This window comes from Arachis stenosperma, chromosome 9, assembly GCF_014773155.1.
Source record: "Arachis stenosperma cultivar V10309 chromosome 9, arast.V10309.gnm1.PFL2, whole genome shotgun sequence".
Taxonomy (NCBI): Eukaryota; Viridiplantae; Streptophyta; class Magnoliopsida; order Fabales; family Fabaceae; genus Arachis; species Arachis stenosperma.
Window position 1 is genome coordinate 142629220 of NC_080385.1, and position 9191 is coordinate 142638410.

Consider the following 9191-nt stretch of genomic DNA (forward strand, 5'->3'; position numbering starts at 1 on the left):
GTTCATAGCATCATGATTGGAGAGGAGGTGGAAGTTCATGAAGTCATCTCCAATGAACTCTACAAAATAGCTGACAAGCCTTCATACATGGCACGGCTAGCCTTCCCCCACCTTATATGCCATCTATGTTACTCAGCTGGAGTTATCATAGAAGGAGATGTCTCCATTGAAGAAGACAAGCCCATCACCAAGAAAAAGATGGAGCAAACAAGAGAAGTTCCTCACGGCCCTCAAGGAGAACATGAGGAAGTTCATCATCAACAAATGCCTCAAGGAATGCACTTTCCTCCCAACAACTATTGGGAGCAACTCAGCACCTCTTTAGAAGACTTGAGCCATAATGTTGAACAATTAAGGGTGGAACATCATGAGCACTCCATCATTCTCCAAGAAATAAGGGAAGATCAAAGAGCAATGAGGGAGGAGCAACAAAGGCAAGGAAGGGACATAGAAGAGTTGAAGAACATCATTGGTCCTTCAAGAAGAAGACGCCACTAAAGGTGGATTCATTCCTTGCTCTTTATTTCTTTCTGTTTTCGGTTTTTAATTACTATGTTTATCTATGTTTTGTGTCTTTATTTCATGATCATTAGTATGTAACCATTCCTTAAAACTATAAATAAAATCCATGACTCCTTCACCTTTCTTAAAAGAAAAATGTTTTAATTCAAAAGAACAAGAAGTACATAAATTTCAAAATTATTAGTGAATTTAATTTAATTATATTGATGTGGTGACAGTGCTCTTTGTTTTCTGAATGAATGATTGAACAGTGCATATGTCTTTGGATCTTGTTGTTTATGAGTGTTAAAATTGTTGGTTCTTGAAAGAATGATGAACAAAGAGAAATGTTATTGATGATCTGAAAATTCATGAAATTGATTCTTGAAGCAAGAAAAAGCAGTGAAAAAGGAAGCTTGCGAAAAAAAAAAAGTGGCGAAAAAAAAAAAAAAAAAAAGAGAAAAAGCAAGCAGAAAAAGCCAATAGCCCTTAAAACCAAAAGGCAAGGGTAGCAAGGATCCAAGGCTTTGAGCATCAATGGATAGGAGGGCCCAAGGAAATTAAATCCAGGCCTAAGCGGCTAAATCAAGCTGTCCCTAACCATGTGCTTGTGTCATGAAGGTCCAAGTGAAAAGCTTGAGACTGAGTGGTTAAAGTCGTGATCCAAAGCAAAAGAGTGTGCTTAAGAGCTCTGGACACCACTAACTGGGGACTCTAGCAAAGCTGAGTCACAATCTGAAAAGGTTCACCCAGTTATGTGTCTGTGGCATTTGTGTATCCGGTGGTAATACTGGAAGACAAAGTGCTTAGGGCCACGGCCAAGACTCATAAGTAGCTGTGTTCAAGAATCAACATGCTTAACTAGGAAAGTCAATAACACTATCTGAAATTCTAAGTTCCTAAAGATGCCAATCACTCTGAACTTCAAAGGAAAAAGTGAGATGCCAAAACTGTTCAGAAGCAAAAAGCTACAAGTCCCGCTCATATAATTATAATTAATATTCAGTGATATTTTGGACTTTATAGTATATTCTCTTCTTTTTATCCTATTTGATTTTCAGTTGCTTGGGGACAAGCAACAATTTAAGTTTGATGTTGTGATGAGCGGATAATTTATACGCTTTTTGGCATTGTTTTTATATAGTTTTTAGTAAGTTCAAGCTACTTTTAGGGATATTTTCATTAGTTTTTATGTTAAATTCACATTTCTGGACTTTACTATGAGTTTGTGTGTTTTTCTGTGATTTCAGGTAAATTCTGACTGAAATTGAGGGATTTGAGCAAAACTCTGAAAAAGGCTGACAAAAGGACTGCTGATGCTGTTGGATTCTGACCTCCCTGCACTCGAAATGGATTTTCTGGAGCTACAGAACTCCAATTGGCGCGCTCTCAACGGCGTTGGAAAGTAGACATCCAGGGCTTTCCAGCAATATATAATAGTCCATACTTTATTCGAAGAATGACGACGTAAATTGGCGTTGAACGCCAAGTACACGCTGCTGTCTGGAGTTAAACGCCAGAAAAACGTCATGATCCGGAGTTGAACGCCCAAAACACGTCATAACCTGAAGTTTGACGCCAAGAAATGCCTCTACACGTGGATTGATCAAGCTCAGCCCAAACATACACCAAGTGGGCCCCGGAAGTGGATTTATGCATCAATTACTTACTCATGTAAACCCTAGGAGCTAGTTTATTATAAATAGGATGATTTACTAATGTATCAATCATCTTTGGTCTCAGTTTTGTTTTATTCTTCATCTTAAGAGGCTATTGATCACGTTTTAGGGGGCTGGCCATTCGGCCATGCCTGAACCTTCTGCTTATGTATTTTCAACGGTGGAGTTTCTGCACACCATAGATTAAGGGTGTGGAGCTCTGCTGTATCTCAAAGATTAATGAAGTTCTATTTTCTTTTATTCAAATCTCTATCTTATTCTTATTCCAAGATATTCATTCACACCCAAGAACATGATGAATGTGATGAGCTCATAACTCTCATCATCATTCTCACTGAGGAACGCGCGTGATTGACAACCACTTTCGTTCTACATGCAACACAAGCTTGAATGTGTATCTCTTAGATTCCCCAACAGAATCTTCGTGGTATAAGCTAGATAGATGGCGGCATTTATCTGGATCCGGAAAGTCCAACCTTGTCTGTGGTGTTCCGAGTAGGATCCTGGGAATCCGGAAAGTCTCACCTTGTCTGTGGTATTCCAAGTAGGATTCCGTTCATGAATGACTGTGACGTGCTTCAAACCTGTAACCTGCTGGGCGTTAGTGACAAACGCAAAAGAGGGATTCTATTCCAGTAGGGGAGGGAACCAACCGGTGATTGGCCGTACTGTGACAGAGTGCGTGAGCATTAGCTTTCACTGCGAGGATGGGATGTAGCTATCAACCATGGGTGATGCCTCCAGACTGGTTAGCTGTGCGAGTGACAGCCGCATAGGATATTTCCCCGTGAGGATGAAAGTAGCCACAGTTGATGGTGAACCCCTATACAAAGCTTGCCATGGAAAGGAGTAAGAAGGATTGAGTAGAAGCAGTGGGAGAGCAGGCATCCGAGAGCTCTACAGCATCTCCATTCCGCTTATCTGAAATTCCTACCAATGAATCTGCATAAGTATTTCTATCCCTTTTATTATCCCTTTTTATTTAACAATCAAATAATCACTATTACATGTTTAATCTCCCTAACTGAGATCTGCAAGGTGACCATAGCTTGCTTCATACCAACAATCTCTGTGGATTCGACCCTTACTCACGTAAGGTATTACTTGGACGACCCAGTACACTTGCTGGTTAGTTGAACGGAGTTGTGACTTCAAATAAGGACAATTATTGAATAAATCCAATTACAATGAATCAGATCAAAGAACAGTGATCACAATTTCGTCCACCAATTAGTTTTTAGTTAAAATTCACTTTTCTGGACTTTACTATGAGTTTGTGTGTTTTTCTGTGATTTCAGGTATTTTCTGGCTGAAATTGAGGGATCTGAGCAAAAATCTGATCCAGAGACTCAAAAGGACTGCAGATGCTGTTGGATTCTGACCTCCCTGCACTCGAAGTGGATTTTCTGGAGCTACAGAAGCCCAATTGGCGCGCTCTCAACGGCGTTGGAGAGTAGACATCCTGGGCTTTCCAGCAATATATGATAGTCCATACTTTGCTCAAGATTTGATGGCCCAAACCGGCGTTCAAAGTCACCCACAGAAATCCCAGCGTTAAACGCCGGAACTGGCACCTAAATGGGAGTTAAACGCCCAAACTGGCATAAAAGCTGGCGTTTAACTCCAAGAGGAGTCTCTACACGAAAATGCTTCAATTGCTCAGCCCAAGCACACACCAAGTGGGCCCGGAAGTAGATTTTTATGTCATTTACTCATCACTGTACACCCTAGGCTACTAGTTCTCTATATATAGGACCTTTTACTATTGTATTTTCATCTTCGGACATCTAGTTCTTAGATCATTTGGGGACTGGCCATTCGGCCATGCCTAGACCCTGTTCTTATGTATTTTCAACGGTGGAGTTTCTACACACCATAGATTAAGGTGTGGAGCTCTGCTGTACCTCGAGTATTAATGCAATTACTATTGTTCTTCTATTCAATTCCGCTTGTTCTTTGTCCAAGATATCACTTGTTCTTCAACTTGATGAATGTGATGATCTGTGACACTCATCACCTTTCTCACCTATGAACAAGGTGACTGACAACCATTCTTGTTCTACAAGCATCTGAGGCTTAGTGAATATCTCTTGGATTCTTTAACCGGAATCTTCGTGGTATAGGCAAGAACTGATGGCGGCATTCAAGAGAATCCGGAAGGTCTAACCTTGTCTGTGGTATTCTGAGTAGGATTCAATGATTGAATGACTGTGACGTGCTTCAAACTCCTAGCAGGCGGGCGTTAGTGACAGACGCAAAAGGATCAATGGATTTTATTCCGGCCTGACCGAGAACCGACAGCTGAATTCCGCTATGCTGTGACAGAGCATATGCAATCGTTTTCACTGAGAGGATGGGAGGTAGCCATTGACAACGGTGAAACCCTACACGAGCTTGCCATGGAAAGGAGTAAGAAGGATTGGATGAAGACAGTAGGAAAGCAGAGAGACGGAAGGGAAAGCATCTTCATACGCTTATCTGAAGCTCTCACCAATGATATACATAAGTATCTCTATCTTTATCTTTATGCTTTATTCGTTTATCACTATACACATTTGAGTCTGCCTGACTGAGATTTACAAGGTGACCATAGCTTGCTTCATACCAACAATCTCCGTGGGATCGACCCTTACTCGCGTAAGGTATTACTTGGACGACCCAGTGCACTTGCTGGTTAGTTGTGCGAAGTTGTAGTGATCACAATTTCATGCACCACCTATCAACATACAACATTACATGCCTTACCAACTATTATCACCATTATTCATATATTCCACCCAATCCAAAACATCCAACAACCACATCAACATTTCACAATCCACCAAATACACACATAACAACACATATCATATCATCCATCAGCTACATCAATATCTCAAAATCTTATCCTAGGGTCACTAGCCTACGCTTTCACAACCACATTATATTTTAGATACAGAAAACCGAAATCATACCTTGACCAATTCTCGTTCCACCTGGAACACTTCAAATTTCACTTTTTCCTCAACTTCCAATGTTTTAAAGCTCCCAAAATCAGATTTCCAAGCTTTCCAAAACCACCAAACAAGCTCCAATACACATATACAACATGCCTAAGCCACAATATCACACCCAAACACAATAACTCAATCACCAAATCACAAAATTCCAAGTTTTTAGCTTAGGGTCCCAAGGATCAAGGAGGCAAGACTAAGCCTTCCTTCAAGTCAATTAGATCATATAACATAAAAGAGCTCACAATTTCAACATTTTTGCCCAAATTTTTCGAAAATAAGAGTTGGGATTTGAAGAAGAAACTGTGGCTTACCTCAAGAACAATTGTAAGAGTTTTGTAGAGCTTGACACCGCGGGTGTGTGGCCACAAACGGTGCATCAATCGGAGCTCCGGATCAAAAGTTATGATCAATGGAAGTTGGAAGTGAATAGGAGCAAGGGTTTCATGTTTCTCCCCCTTTCCCTTGTGTGTTCAGCGTGTGTGTGTTGTTTTGGAGAAGAAGACAGCTGAGCTCTCTCATTAAAGGAGGGTTTGGCTGGGCCTTTGGGCTCAATATGGGTCCGGTTGGTGATAAACCCCATTTGTAGGGTTTATCTTGTATTGATTTTAGGAGATTTTAACACCTTTTACCCACATTTATTCAATGAATTAGTATGATTTTGTGATTGTCTCCTTATTTGTGCTTAGATGTGAAAACATGCTTTTTAGGCCTTTAACTTGATGATTTTAATCTCCCTTTGATTCCACTGGATGCCTTGATGTGTTTGTTAGTGATTTCAGATTGAAAAGGCAAGGAATGGATCAAAGGAGTGAAGAGAAAAGCATGCAAAGTGGAGAAGATCATGAAAAGCCAAAGAGTTGAACTCGCCCATGGACGCGCACGCGCACCTGGCGCTTACGCGCACCTTGCAAAATGGCCCATGGACGCGTACGCGTGCTGTACGCATACGCGTCGATGTTGATATTTGATTTTTAAGTGAATTTGCACCCAACGAATTATCAAGAGTTGTGGGGCCCAATCCCAACCAACTTTGGCACCTAAACTGCTATTTAAAGCCAAGGATTGAAGACCAAAGGGGATTCCAATCATTCACACTCATTAGGATTAGTTTAGATTTAGTTTTAGAGAGAGAAGCTCTCACTTCTCTCTAGGATTAGGATTAGGATTAGGTTTAGTTCTTAGATCTAGATTTTAATTCATCTTCTTCTACTTCTATCTTCTCAATTCCTTGTAGTTACATTTATTCTTCTTCCATTCTTTTATTGTAATCTCTTTTATGTTATTCTTGTATTTTGTTGTAGATCTACTTTTGTTTCTTCTACTCTCTTTCAATTCAATCAAGGTAATTCATAATAAATGTATTTCTTTTGATTGTTGTTGTTAATTCTTTTCAATAATTGTTGTTAGATTCTACTCTTGTTATCAATTTACTATGCTTTTCTTTTGTACCTTCCAAGTGTTTGATGAAATGCTTGGTTGGATTTTAGTGTAAGTTTTGTTCCTCTTGGCCTTGGTTGAGTAATTAGTGACTCTTGAGTTATCTAATTCCTTTGATGATTGATAATTAGAAGTTGCTAATTGATTTGAATGCCTCTAAAGCTAGTCTATCCTTTAGGAGTTGATTAGGACTTGAGGAATCAAATTGATTTATCCACTTGACTTTCCTCCATGGTTAGAGGTTAACTAAGTGGGAGCAATGGACAATTTGTTATCACAATGGAGGAGGATAACTAGGATAGGACTTCTAGTTCTCATATCTTGCCAAGAGCTTTGTTAGTTGTTAGTATTTTCCTTACCATTTGTAATTCTTGTCTAAAATCTTAAAAACCCTAAACATAACTCACAACCAATAACAAGACACTTCATTACAATTCCTAGGGAGAACGACCCGGGGTTCAATACTTCGGTTTATAAAATTTAGGGGTTTGTTTTATTGACAAACATTTTTTTGTATGAAAGGATTATTGATTGGTTTAGAAACTATACTTGTAACGAGAATTCATTTGTGAAATTCTAAACCACACAAAAATTTAATCATCAAAATGGCACCATTTCCAGGGAATTGCAATGGTGTTATGTTATTGGTTATTGTATATATGTGAATATTGTGAATAGCTTGCTTTTTGGATTGCTTGTTAGTTTTTTGCTAGTCTTAGTATTTTGTTTCATTATTTCTTATTAGCTTTTGTTTCTTATTTTCTCTTGCTATCATGAATTCTCACTTTGGCTATGAGTGTGATTACAACTATGTTGTAGGTGATGGGAGCTACAATAAAGATGTGTATCAAGGATGGAACAATCAAAGGTGGGAGGAACCATATGCATATGATCAATCCTCATGGCAACAACCTCCACCAATGCACTATGAAGAAGAGCCATTCTATGATGCGTACCAATCCAATGGCTATGGTGAATTCCCTTGTGACTTTCAAGAACCACCACCATATGCCTATGAGTCATATCCTCAACATGAACCTCAACCATACTCACAAGCCTCTTTTCACTAAACACCTCCATATGACCTTGACCCATATCCACCCTACCAACCACCTTTTAAACCACATGAGCCTTACATAGAACCACTATTCCAATATCAATACTCCCAAGAACCACCTCAATACACATCACCACCATATCCTTACCAAGAAGAACCACCTTCCTATAATGAACCCTTTCTCCAAGACAATGAACCCTCTTATCCACTCCAATCCTCAACGGATGAAATCCTTAGCCTTATACTTCAAGGGCAAGGAGAAATGCAAAGGGAGACACTAGAATTTGTAGCTACCTTAACCAAGGTAGTAAGCCTATTAGCCTCCCAATGCTTGAGTACTCAAAGAACTTCCATGGTCACATGTGGAGAATCAATTGAAAAGCATAGCATGAAGGAGAGATTGGAAACTCCAGTGGAGAAAGAGGAATGTTATTTTGTATTAGAGCAATTGGAGAAGCCTATGATCATTGAAGAAGAGGAAGAAGTGGTTGAAGACTTAGGAGATGCGGAACCTCCATGGGAACCTCGAGTTGAAGAAAATTCCTCCAAGAAGATCGAGTTTGATGTTGAGGAGGAAAGTGCACAACCTCCAAAACAAATTTCGGATGAAGACTTGAAGGGAATGAAGCAAGAATTGAGTTTCCTTGGTGATGAAGATCATGCATCCAATCTTCTTGGGGAAGAATCCTTTGAATTTGAAGAACCTTCTCCCAATAAATTTGAAAGTGATGTGGAGGTAGATTTCTCTCAACCTCCCATTTATGACTTGAGTGATGGAGAAGAGTTAGATGAAGTTGATGAATAAAGGATTGAGAATGAAGAAGTTTATGAAGAGGTGGAGATTGACAAGGAAGCAAACAAGGGAGTAGAGTTTGTAAGGACATTGGAGATACCTCTCCCCAAGCCACCACCATCCATTCTCTCATTCAAGTGGGTAAATTCCTTATACTTAAGCTTTATTATTCCCCTTGAATATGGTTTACTTGAGACGGATGGTCAACTTAGACATATTTGTGGCTTTAAGAGTAAAAGGGAGATGGTTAGTGGTTGGAAACATCATTCTAGGTTCATTATGATTGTATGCTCAAAGCTTAATTGCAAGGTTTGGTATAGAGCTAGATTGCTTGGGTCTAGGATGTTGTTTGGTTGCTTAAATGAGAATTCCAAGGCTATGCCACCCAAATGGAATAATGATAATCAACTTAAAGATGTGTGTAGAAACAAGATATGGGATCCCGGCATACATGAGGATCAACTTTGGTAGCCCATGGTTTGCGAAGAACTCCATCAAAGCTTGGAGATATTGATCTTGAATGATGGAGCTTATTGGAAGACCAAGCATTGGTGGATGTTCCAAGATGAGTTCAAGCATAAGCCACCTTGATGAGGAGCTCCCCATAAGTCCAACTTAAGGACAATAAATAAAAGTGCTAGGTGGGAGACGCCCCACCATGGTAAATTCTTTTCATTTTTTTCTCTTTTGTACATACTAATAGAATTAGTTTAATTTCATGTTTTGTT